The sequence below is a fragment of the Amphibalanus amphitrite genome, unplaced genomic scaffold (genome assembly GCF_019059575.1).
Source record: "Amphibalanus amphitrite isolate SeventyFive unplaced genomic scaffold, NRLGWU_Aamphi_draft 000034F_arrow, whole genome shotgun sequence".
Taxonomy (NCBI): domain Eukaryota; kingdom Metazoa; phylum Arthropoda; class Thecostraca; order Balanomorpha; family Balanidae; genus Amphibalanus; species Amphibalanus amphitrite.
Genome location: NW_024881530.1, coordinates 291,235 through 303,830, shown reverse-complemented (window position 1 = coordinate 303,830; position 12,596 = coordinate 291,235). Strand labels below are relative to the sequence as shown.

The following is a 12,596-nucleotide window of genomic DNA, read 5'->3' as shown; positions in this document are numbered from 1 at the left end:
GGTTTCAGTATCTTTTATGAAGATTTTAGAGAAAAGTAAGTCGCTACGCATTAAATTCGCCTGTGTGTAAGCCGTACACACAGAAAAATATTAACACCGTTAGCGGTGTAATTGCACAGTACATATCTGAGCACTTGAGGAAAGTTAATTTAGTCCCTTCCCCGCTTAAATTACTCGCGCTTCTAAATGAACACCAGGAAGAAGGTAATAGAACACTGTTAGGAGGGTTGGGTGTTTTGCTACATGTAGTAAAACACCCAACCCTCCTAACAGTGTTCTATTACCTTCTTCCCGGTGTTCATTTAGAAGCGCGAGTAATTTAAGCGGGGAAGGGACTAAATTAACTTTCCTCAAGTGCTCAGATATGTACTGTGCAATTACACCGCTAACGGTGTCAATATTTTTATGTGTGTACAATGCGATGCTGTGAGGTGAAGAGAGTTAATATCTCTGCTGCAATGAACAACTGTGCCCTCCTATACAAACACTCACAGCAAGCCAGTCTGCTCCAGAAAAACGCGTTCCACCTTGCTGAGTTCGTGCTTTGTTCTAGCTAGTGATGCAAAGTTTAGTACCGTGCGTCACTTGACTGATTCATCATCACAGTAGCCACATAACTAACTCATCAGACAGGGCTTCCGAGCACATACACACCCCAACTTAAAGGGACACTCCCACCTTAACATTAGTTTTGAGTTGAGATAGCCAAATTGGTGGCCATGGCCTGCAAATACCGGTTTGGGCACTCACAACATCGACAAATGCTTTAATTCGGAGATATGGAATTTCAAACTTGCAGTTTTCGGATTCTAAGGGGCTAGTGCATTGGTATGCCCCCTTAGAATTTGTGACGTCAGCGGAGATCTAACGATTTTTAAATCTTTTACTAAAACGTTTGGTAGCACGCAGGGGCGGCGCCACGGGTTTTCGATAGGGGGGGACGGGGACCGAAAATCCCAAAAGTAGATACCTACTGATCGTGTATGCAAAAAAAAAAACGAGGCACGTAACGCCGCGAAACTTGGCAAGGCCCAAAACACATCGAATGGTGCATCCCGTTTCCAAACTTATCCTAGGACACCTAAGATCGATCACCTTTTCAAGCATCCTTGCCTCTAAATCAAAATTTGCAGTCTTGCCAACTCAAAGCTGGTTTCCTACAAGCTGCGATTGCTTAGGTATGAGTAGCAGTGCCAGCTATTCTTACGTTTCGTACTTTCAAATTTTCGATCTTACGTCTGGTCAGCTTCAGGGCTTCACCATCATATAGTCATGGAGGAAAAGTGGGAATGTCTTCCGCTCTGACAAGTGCGCCAAAACTGCAATATAATTTCAGAATCATGACATCACCACCTGATCCATATGCAACGGGCAGGGTGCAGCTAATGGCTAGCCGTCAGTGGTCATGTCATCGGTGGTCACTCAAAAGGTCATGCTAGGTCATGGAAGGTCACCAGCCGTTATTTGATCACACTTTCTGATGGATTTTACTTGCCAAGAGCTTCGCGAGAAAAACGAGCGCATGCACCGTTGAAAAAATTGAGTGAAAGGGTCTCAGGTCCGGCGACCTCTGCAGGTGAAATGCCCCAGGGTAGGATTCCGGTGCTTGTTGATTAACTTCGTCAAAAATGGCAATAGAGCTGTGATGTCGGCACCATTGTGTTCGTCATGATCGAGCTGGCAGTTGGCACGACCTGCATCGTTCTCATATTCACCCTCCAATCGTAACAACTACAGCAGGGATTGGCAAATGGCGGGGCACCCCCTTTGGGAGGTAATGAAGGTCTCTGGAAACCTCATCCCACATCTCTTTAGCATTAGTGGCTCTCCTTATGGAACAGGTTTCTTGACTGGTCTGTTTCACCCCAGAATTCAAAGACTAGTCAAGGTAAAACCGAGCGCACCACAGTGAGCACAATTTGATAAGCTGGTGTATCTCAATTTTCATGTAGAACGTTTCACGTATCACGGACCTAAAACCCTTTCGTGCACTCATGCAAAAGCAACTGCCATGTTTCAACAGCTGGTAATGGCATTTTCACAGCCGCTGACGTAAGAAGGGGAGGGATGGGGGGCTCGATTAGACCCCCAGCCGTTCGGCCGCCGACCGAACTTAGTTTTGCAGAAAAAAAAAACGAGTGCTATCGAACCCCTTGACGAGAGGGAGCCGATGCTATATCCAATTATAAGGTCTTGGGCTACTGCGTGCTTTTTTGGTCCTGCCTGTGATCTATCCGAACACTTCTCCCCACAAGTGCTGGGGTTAAATGGCATAGATTTCAAATGGTTCCTGTGGTAGAACTGCCATGCTTGAATTTGACTAATTAGGAATGGAAAATTTTCATATAGTAACGGAAATCTATGGAATTTCAGTGAACTTGGTTTTATCGGCAATGGGGTCTGGCAGTGGGGTGGGGAGGTAATAAGTAATAACCCTGCCTGGCGCCCCAAAAAGGGGGCACGATCCCCGAGGCCCTGCCGATCACCTTATAACTACAGGCATCACAGCTCCACACCTTTTGCAGATGGCCAGGACCCCCTGCGATGCATCCCAACAGCAATCTTTATTCAGAACCTGCCTTGATTAACCAACGATGCATTAAATGCGACGGATAGCTCTATAATGCATTATTATCAACTATTGAACGGGCCTCGCCGATAGGGGGGTACTGTACCCCCCTAACTTTCGATAGCGGGGGACCTGTCCCCCCCGTCCCCCCCCGGTGGCGCCGCCCATGGTAGCACGCGGTGGTATATGCTGCTTTGCGCGCAACAAATGCCGCACTTTCAAATAAAGTCGCTAGGAACAGCGGAGATCCCAAAAAGTAAACAAAAGTAAAAGTCTAATATCTTGAAAACCGGTGAATATTTTTCGATAAAATTTGGTAGATATTCGTTTTCGCTCTTTCTGAACCGAGCGACATCACTTTCGTGCCAATTCATTAACTTTTTTGAAGGTGGGAGGGTCCCTTTAAAATGGATATTATCTGCGTACGCTCTAGACCAGGATTGCAGCATCAGCGTGTCACCTTACTGTCCGGGCGTCGCCCCGAGTGGCCACCAAATGCAGAGTGAGTCCGCACCTCTAGCTGACTGCATCAGATATGACGTCGGTTTTCCTGCAGCGCTGGTCGGCCGGCCACCCCGCCCCAACTGGCGCCGCGCACGGACACGCTGCTGCCATTGGAGGGCCTGAGCCCCTACCGCCGCCACTGCAGGGAAATGGGAAGGACCTGTGCCCCTACTGCGAGGGCTGGCTAAGGACTTGATCCCCTAAAATCCCCATTGAAGGCCATCTAAGTACATGAGGTCCTGCGCCGCTATTGGGTAGCTGACTAAGGATTTGAGCTGCTCTCTACTGCCGCCATTGGATAGATGACTAAGGACCTAAGCCCCCACCGGCCACCACCATTACCGCAGAGAAATTATACCAAGGACCAGGGAGGGACCCTTTCATTGTCATTGAAGGGCTGACTGCGTACGTTTGTGCAGCCCACCGCAAAAGTAATGTGTGGTTTTACCAATCTCAACGGATGACTTTGACCGACGATTTTTAAATGCGAACTGATTGAAAAGAAGACGTCAATAGATAAAGTTGTAGCTGCAAGGGTGCGCCATACATGTAAGCTACATTTAAAGTCTCGTTGCAGTCTGGCTAATCGTTTCTAGGCTTCAGAAGCAGAACATACCCATGACTGAAACCACACATTACTTCTGCTGTGGACTGTACCTTCTAGAGTCCCCCGTCGCCACTCGAGGCTGACTAAGGCCCCTCCAGCCTCCATTCGTCGCCATTGGATTGATGACTAAGGATCAGAGTCCCTGTCACCGTCACGATTGCGCCATGTGCTGTTACCGATGGGTGGGAAAGATAGACGCCATGTCAATGCATGCTTGCCTGCAGACAGGCTGAGTCTCCCGTGCCTGAACAGAGTAGAATAAACATGCATAGTGCAGCGTATCTGCAAATGTTGAAAGGACGGCTTCTTGCTTACATGAGTGCATCCCCCTTATTGTCCGAAAACATAGCATAATCATACCGAGAACATTGAACGAACGGACTTACGAGCGATTCTTGGGATAACTATGGCTAAGATGCACAATAATCCCTAATGCAATATGTGAGTCGATAAGCATTTCAATTTTCAAGTATCAAACGATTTGCCTTGACTTGAATGTACCAGACGAGTCGAGTCACTAGGCATTAGACTGTCAGCCGAAAAAGGACTGAAAGAACTACGGACAGTCCTACACCAAGTGATAGCACCAAACCGGCTGAATATGTATGTATTTGACATCGTATCATTACCAACCCACATCAGGTTGGATCAGGGATAACTGCACGTACACAATAACCGTATAAAAAGGGGTAAAAAAGCATTTAAATGTAATGCACGTTGTAATAACATAGATTTCGACACATAGGATAAATATTTCCGGAGGCGCCTCGTGGCAGCCGGCGCTGAGCCTTTAGCGAACGCACACTGGTGTTACTTTCTTGTGCCGCCTCCTGCCGGCTGCAGTCTCCGAGAGCCGGGCCAGCCCACACAGCCGCTATTTGAGTTCGGAAGTGGCCAAAATGCGATAACTCGTTAACCAGTTGACATTTTGCCAAGCAATTTTTATTGTATGTGAAGTCAACCGTAAGGTCACATATGGGAACGTATGAGCATCCATGCTGATACATCATTGCCGTAAAAATATTTTTGCTTGTAATCCGCGGATGACGGGTGTATCCCATAACGTGGGTGACTCGGGAGGGGATTCTGCATAGCTTCCCTGCTGTCTTCGAAACTACTCGTTCAATACTAAAAGTTCAAACGGCTTCTGATAGGAATAGCTGACAAACGAAACCTAACTTTGTCCAAAAGGTCATGGAAACTGGGTCACAAAAGGTCATGGAAAAGGTCATGGAAGGAAATGTATACGTTTTTAAGGTCATGCGACACATCTTTAATGGTCCATTTCGGCAAAAGCATCTAAAAATGATGTCATCTGGGTCGTCCGATTCGAAACTATTTCCATTCGACAAATGAAGGTCAGGTCACGGCGAGGTCAGAAAGGCCAAATTTTGAAGTTGAACATTATCAACAAAAAAGATGTGCATCGCATGCAATTTGAGCTCTGGAACACGATGATGCTTATATTCGTTTTGGTTTTCGATGTCAAGAACGTACTGAAATTGCCTTTGAAATATCGAAAATTGTGATTAACCGACTACGGTAAAATGCAAAAGCCGATAACATTGCCATTTCTGAAGATATCTGACTGAAACTTTCCAAAAGCAATGCAAATGTTACATACAAAAGCCAATAAGGTTCATTCTGGTCGATGGCTGCTCCCCAAAACTCTGAATGTTATCAACCATATCGGACATTCTTACGATGTTCTGTTGGCTGGATGTCTTTTTGCTTTATTGAATTTGATCAGACTACATTCAGTTAGGACGACGTACATTTATTGGTCACCAGAAAGTATACCCACAAGTCAATTGACAATCGACAACCAACAAATGCAATCGACACGAGCGTCGAGCACCCCTCAGCACAAGCAACTGCCGGGAGCGATTAGACGGACCGCGCTCCTCTCTCGCAGCTGATTGGTCAGCTGCCGACCGTACGGACGTCAGCTGCACGCACGGCCGCCGCCCGGCCGACCTGATCGGGGTCGGCCGGGCGGCGACCTAGCGTCACTAAAACTGCAATAACTTTTGCCGGCAGTGTGATGCCGACCTAATTTTTTCAGCAAATGAATAACAATTGTACGGTACATGTTATGGACGTTGTCTCGATGTGAAGCACGCTGTGCGTTTTTTGGTAGGCCTATGTAAGTATTGAAATCCTCAAGCCCTTCTGCTTTGTGCAAGTGTGCAACAATTAGCTTACAATAACTGAGTGGGAAGTTTTTTAGATGCACTTTTGTTACCAATGGATTCCGCACATTTTCCCCTTTCAGCTGATATCTTACTTACGCATGTTCAAGCAAAGAATATGACAGGAGACTCGTCAACATTTACATGAAAATCGCAGCACAAGTTCGGTCTCATGGAGCAAAACAAAACGGTGTACTTTGGGAGCCCACCAATCTGTGCCAGAATGAGTAATATTTTTTCTGGATGATATTTTATACAGTCTGATCAATTTACGACCAGAAAATGTGAGAAAATCACGCTTTAAAATTTGTCGAAAATTAGGGTATTGGCCACTTCTGAACCCAGATAGCGGCTGTGTGCAGCCGCGCAGCCTCCGTCCCGTGCCCGACGCTGTCTGTATCCGTCTCCCATTACGTGATGCCGATTGCCGTACATAAGTAAGTTCGGACCACACTTCGAACAATACATATGTATACCTATAGGTTACAGAACGCATGCTGAAGTAAAGTTAGCAAACATACTTATAAGATATTGTATGGTTAATGATCGAAAACAAAATATCAATGGTATTGCAACATAAAACAGGTTTCAGTTACGTTTAAAATAGGTGGTCTCTTGTTTGTAAATACAGGAATCATGATACCGGTTTCGTAATTCTCATGTAGGTATTTGGCACCTCAAGCACGATCCCAGCTCGTAAGAGATCCAGGGCAGCGTAAGCGGTAAAAATGTGTTGTATTACTTCCTTTTTCATCTTATCCTCCCGTCCACCGCCTCCCATCTGTCGCAACTCCCACCAACCGACGCCATTGCAACCGGTTTACCCTCCTCTCTCCGATGTCATGATGTGACCTTCACTGTTCCCGTAACAATTTAAGGCTCTTCCATGAGAAGAGCGGGCAAAGGAATCACACAGAAAAATATTAACACCGTTAGCGGTGTAATTGCACAGTACATATCTGAGCACTTGAGGAAAGTTAATTTAGTCCCTTCCCCGCTTAAATTACTCGCGCTTCCAAATGAACACCAGGAAGAAGGTAATAGAACACTGTTAGGAGGGTTGGGTGTTTTGCTACATGTAGTAAAACACCCAACCCTCCTAACAGTGTTCTATTACCTTCTTCCTGGTGTTCATTTAGAAGCGCGAGTAATTTAAGCGGGGAAGGGACTAAATTAACTTTCCTCAAGTGCTCAGATTTGTACTGTGCAATTACACCGCTAACGGTGTCAATATTTTTCTGTGTGATGTAAAGGAGGGGAGGATTGGGAGGCTTGGCCTGCAGCCAATGGCCTCGCAGTGTCCTTGATAAACGGTGAAGTGAACATTGCCATGACGGAAACACAAGCTGATTCATACGTGTAGAGAGCTGAATATAGCCGGTAAATTCCAGCTAGTATTTCAATATAACGCATAGCTATTCTTAGCTGGGGCCTCATACAGCACCACACCACCGTACCTTTCCACCCTGATCGAACCCTCCGGCCGGGGCTCCCTATAACAACGCCTCTGCCGCCGCTGTTGCTGCCGCCGCTGCTGCATACATACACAATGACCTGCACGGTGAATATCGGGGTCGATCTGCCGGTGCAGCGGCCGCCGGAGGTGCCCGGTGACTGTCCGAGGAGACCCGTCACCGGAGAGACGCACCGGCTGCCCCGTCCGTGCCGGTTACACTGTCCTCAGAGCGCGGAATGTACATAACTGCAGGATACTGCTGGATCCGGTCCGTCAAAAATAGAAACAGAAAATAAATTTACACTTCCGTCTACAGATGAAAACAATGAGCTGTTGCGAAACGCCTATGGCTTGAAGATATTTAGAATGGAACATATATTATAATCCACCGGCGTCTCTTGAAGAAGTCAATCACCCACATAGCCCCCTAACAACAGTGGAGCATGCAGCATCCACCAGTGCCTCCAAACAAAGACCATCAACCTCCCGATGCGGCGCAGCATCTGCAGAGCCAGTGAATCACAGCATCCTCCGGATGCCTCTCGACGCCTCTGGACGGCTCGCCCACGGCTCGGACCGCACCTCTGCAGCATAGTGCGTCCCGGTGTCCTTGAAGACGGGCGGTGGACGGACCGAGTGCGGCGGCGGCCGGACCGACTGGTCCGCGGTCCGGTCTGTGGTCCCCCGTCTGTGGTCCGGTCAGACCCGGGGTTGGGATAGATGCAGCCGGGCGGCAACAGGCAGAAAGTGATTGTTGCTGGTCTGCAGCCAAGCTCGATCGCATTGGAGATATGCGAGTCACCACGCGGAGAGGCTGGGAGAGAGAGAGAGAGAGAGAGAGAGAGAGAGAGAGAGAGAGAGAGAGAGAGAGAGGGAGAGAGAGAGAGAGAGAGAGAGAGAGAGAGAGAGAGAGAGAGAGAGAGAGAGAGAGAGAGAGAGAGAGAGAGAGAGAGAGAGAGAGAGAGAGAGAGAGAGAGAGAGCACAACGGGGGAGGGTGGGTCTGAGTTTAGCTGTTCCGACTGATGAGAGAGTTGCATGCAGGATGTGTGTGCCGCCAGGGTGTTTCTGAGTGTGTGTGTGTGGGGGGGGGGGGGTCGTCCAGGTAGAGGAGTGGATGAGGGGAGAGTCTTGGGGTGCGGCATACAGCGCCGACAAACGCCAACATAGCAGCGTCCAGCCTCGCAGGTGCCCAGCAGTCTGCTGAACGGTGTTTAGTGGTTATAATATTAGTCATTAGCGGGTGACTGGTTTGGCCGCCTGAAGCAGGTATTATGAAGGTGGTCTGCGTTTCGGACGGAAAATGTGAGGGTCGTCCACGGTATTATTCACTACGCCGAAAAGAGGTCAAAATATCGTTAGACATTATTATCTTAATCGGTTGGAGTAAGCTGCTCAATGTTCTAAGTCTTGCATTTATTTCTCTCGGTGTACCTAGATTTTTCCATCTCCTCTCTCTGTCTCTCTCACCCTCTCTCCCTCCCCCTTCTCTCTCTCTCTCTCTCTCTCTCTCTCTCTCTCTCTCTCTCTCTCTCTCTCTCTCTCTCTCTCTCTCTCTCTCTCTCTCTCTCTCTCTCTCTCTCTCTCTCTCTCTCTCTCTCTCTCTCTCTCTCTCTCTCTCTCTCTCTCTCTCTCTCTCTCTCTCTCTCTCTCTCTCTCTCTCTCTCTCTCTTTATCTTTCTTCTCTATTCCCTCCCTCCTTCCCTCCCTCCCTCTCACACCCTCTCCCTCCCTCTCTCTCTCACCCTCTCCCTCCCTCTCTCTCTCTCTCTCTCTCTCTCTCTCTCTCTATCAATTCCTTCCCTCCCTCCCTCCCTCCCTCCCTCCCCTCTCTCTCTCTCTCTTTCTCTCTCTCTCTCTCTCTCTCTCTCTCTCTCTCTCTCTCTCTCTCTCTCTCTCTCTCTCTCTCTCTCTCTCTCTCTCTCTCTCCTGCGACTCTGCATAACGACTGACTCATCACCGTTATCTGTCAGCATCTAACTTCCAGCGCTTCCCCATGGCAGCCGTAAGGCTCAAGTCATCATTCGTGACAAGCTGAATGCCACTCCAGCATCGACATTTTCTTTTCGATGGTCTTTTAAGAGCCATAAAGGCATGACTGGTATCTGTCAATTATAGCTGCCATCTGCAAAACGGCCTGCTTGGTGATAAGAAAATAAAGAACGTCGATGCCCATCTACGAGACAAGAAAAAATGTTCAGATGCGTGTGAAGCTTAGCGCGAACGACGGTCACGCATAATGATATGGATTCCACTGACGATTGATAGCTTTCTAATATGAAAACTGCAGCGAGATTCCTGTACCTACACGTTGCAGTCTGAGTGTGCACTTTGGGTTGACCGGGCGGACAAGCGGCCGAGGAGGCGAGGTGCATTCGAGGAGCGCGCAGCGGCGTGCGTGGGGCGCATACCAACAGGGCCCTCCCAGCGCAGCGGGAGGCGGGGAGGGGAGGGGGAGGAGGGGAGGGAAGGGTGAGAGGGGAGGAGGGGAGGGGAGGTTACGGCGGCCAGTCACCGCGGTGATGGCGGACGCACACACATACACACACACGCTCACGTACAGGGCGGTAAATCGCGATCAGTAGCATGCCAGACATTCCTTTTTTCGTTTGAGTTCAACTACGTGATAACCAATGCCGCGAGCGGCAGCGCCTCTTTGAATCCTTTCATCTCATAGAAGGACTAAGTCTTTTTCTGTCCCGTTATCTTGTTTTTCGGAACCGCATCTCAGGACGTAATCACAACCACTTATGGTAGTCATCTTCCTTTTATGTATTGATACCTCTCACCGTGTCCGTCTCTCTGTGGATACTGCTGCCGACCCGATTCTTCCCTCAGTTTCAACGTCAGCTGTATGGCCTTGAACCCTGGACCGGCGGATCGGCCGACTTCAAACGTAGTCTTGACAGGTCACTGAGCTCTCCCCATCTCTGTATTCCACTCTCACTTACTCTCTCCCTCTCTCCATCTCCCCCTCTCTCTCTCTCCGACTCTCACTCTCTCCCTGAAGTCAGCAGACAACAGGTTTGACTGGAGGGTCACCGGTCAATCAGGATGGGGGGGGGGGGGGCGGCAGGCACATGATCTGCACAGTGCTCACCACAAATCAAGCTCATGCTGGTTGGCTTAGCGGCTCTCGTCCATGTCTATTGTTCATCTGATAATATGCCACATGTGGAGACACATTAGGGAGGTGTTTCATTACTCACTCTTACGGCAGAACCGGAGAAACCGGTAACCGTTTTGAAAACATGTTATCCTCACCTTTGTTTTGGAGATTTTAACGATAAACAAACAACATAAGATAACAGATGTAGGAGGCTGAACATTTATGTGGGATTATTGCTTCGAGTGCATATTAAACTACATTAATCACTAAAAAAGGGGTCAATCAAAAGCAAAAATACAACAGCATACCCTATCACGGCGAAATAAATGGCCTACATCAATCTCTACACCTGTGAACCATCCCCTTCCCCATGTTTGAGGTCGGTCGTTCCAGAGACTGAACGACACTCCAGCACCCCGTTGGCGGCGCCGCCTCCCCCAATTAGACCGAACCAAGACGTGACGCGACGTACGGCCGAGGTCCGTGACGCGAACCGTGACGGGTTCCGTGACGACGCGTGCCGCTAACCACACCGTGCTCCACCGAGCGACACAAGGTCACTGGGATACCCATGGCGACTCAGACGATCAGTGACGTGTCAAGCTGAACTACAAGCGATAGGCTAATGAAGTTTCTGTTCTGATAAAAAAAAAAAATGGAGCTGATAAGTGCATTCACCCGGTGAAAATGGAGAATAATGAAACTGGAGCATGCCTAGTTCACCGCGATTGTGCCACTCACATAGGTGACGCAGGCTGTAACAACATAGATGCGTGCCTTAGAAATTTACCAAGAGCTGGAACAGATACAGCTGACTCAACGTGAAGAGATCTCCATCGCCATCCGCAGGGCTCAGGTCAGCACTGCGCGGCCCTCCCGTCACCTACATATATAGAGTAAGGTCACCACCACCAACCTCAATGCCAAAACCTTGTATAAGTATACCGTCCATTCGCAACAACATCCTACATGCTCAATAACACGGCCTTGCTCGGCTTCCATCGGGACATCTCTGCGCTTCCAGCACCCTATTATATGTGGCCTTCCTCTGTCCCCCTCGGGATAAACCGGAGCTCCTCCGTCAGACAGCAGCTCTGAGCTTGGCGGCTTCCAGTTGATAATTACTGGGCAGTCGAGAGGCCAGTCATGGCAGATGAATGGGAGTGAGAAGGAGTGGAAGAATGGAGAAGAGGGGTGGCCGCATGGCAACAGGGATGGGATTGGGATGGGGCACAAGGTCGCGGAGATACAGGTTGGTTATACATCAGATACAGATACAGGATGTCCACAAGGTTGGTTCACGGGGAACTGTGGTCGCAAAGCGAGGCACACATAGTGCATTGCAGCTCAGGATAGCAGATGGATGAAATTGATAACGGTGACGGTATCAGAACGCCGTAACTTCAGACAACCAATGACATTACGCTACAAATCCAGAGCAACAAAGCCGACCGACGGATAGAGTGTGGTCTCAGGCATTTTCACGATAAGCTCAAAACCAAACATTGCGAGCGGATAATCTGGGTATCAGAGATGTCTCACTCACCAGAAAGAGAAACCACAACAAACTTGCACGCCTGAGAACGAGAAGGAAAGGCCCTAGATAAATCGCGGTGCATACCTAGCTGCGAACAGGCACGGCGCAATTTAATGCATGGCTTCTGCGCAGCGAGCTAGCTCAATTAGGCGCACCTCGTTTGAAATTAAACGATAATTAACTCTGGCTCCATGTTCATATGCCTCACCAAACAGCTTTCTGTCAGCAGTTTTTCCCATCATACTACAATGCGTGCAGGCTCGCAGCCAGTACGATGGTGCTACGACTCGCTGTTACACCGAGTCAGAACGGTGCGACCCAGGAGCCTCCCCTCTCTCACACGTGCTGCTATGTGCACGGACAGCCGGGCCGTAGTGACGCCAGCCCCGAGGCTGAGCTCAGCTGCGCAAAACGTGGCCGTACATAGATTACCGACCTGCTGACCCCGCAGTCACGCTAGGACAGCGTGGGCAGCGTTTGCGCAGTGGCATGAGGATGCTGGAGACAAAGCCACGTCAGCTTGATGGCGAGCTGTGAGTAGCACCGAGCGGGAGGTCGCGCGAAGGATCGAGACTGAAGGATTGGGAATGTGAGTCACTCCTCCGAGAATTTGACAAATGGTTC

General features: G+C 49.0%; 1 protein-coding gene across 1 annotated transcript in view; it reads right to left on the bottom strand.

Moving 5' to 3' along the window:
* LOC122369992 (CD109 antigen-like) overlaps window positions 1-12,596 on the bottom strand; it is a 79,804-nt gene that overhangs the window by 66,070 nt on the left and 1,138 nt on the right. The gene's annotated exons all lie outside the window — the stretch shown is intronic.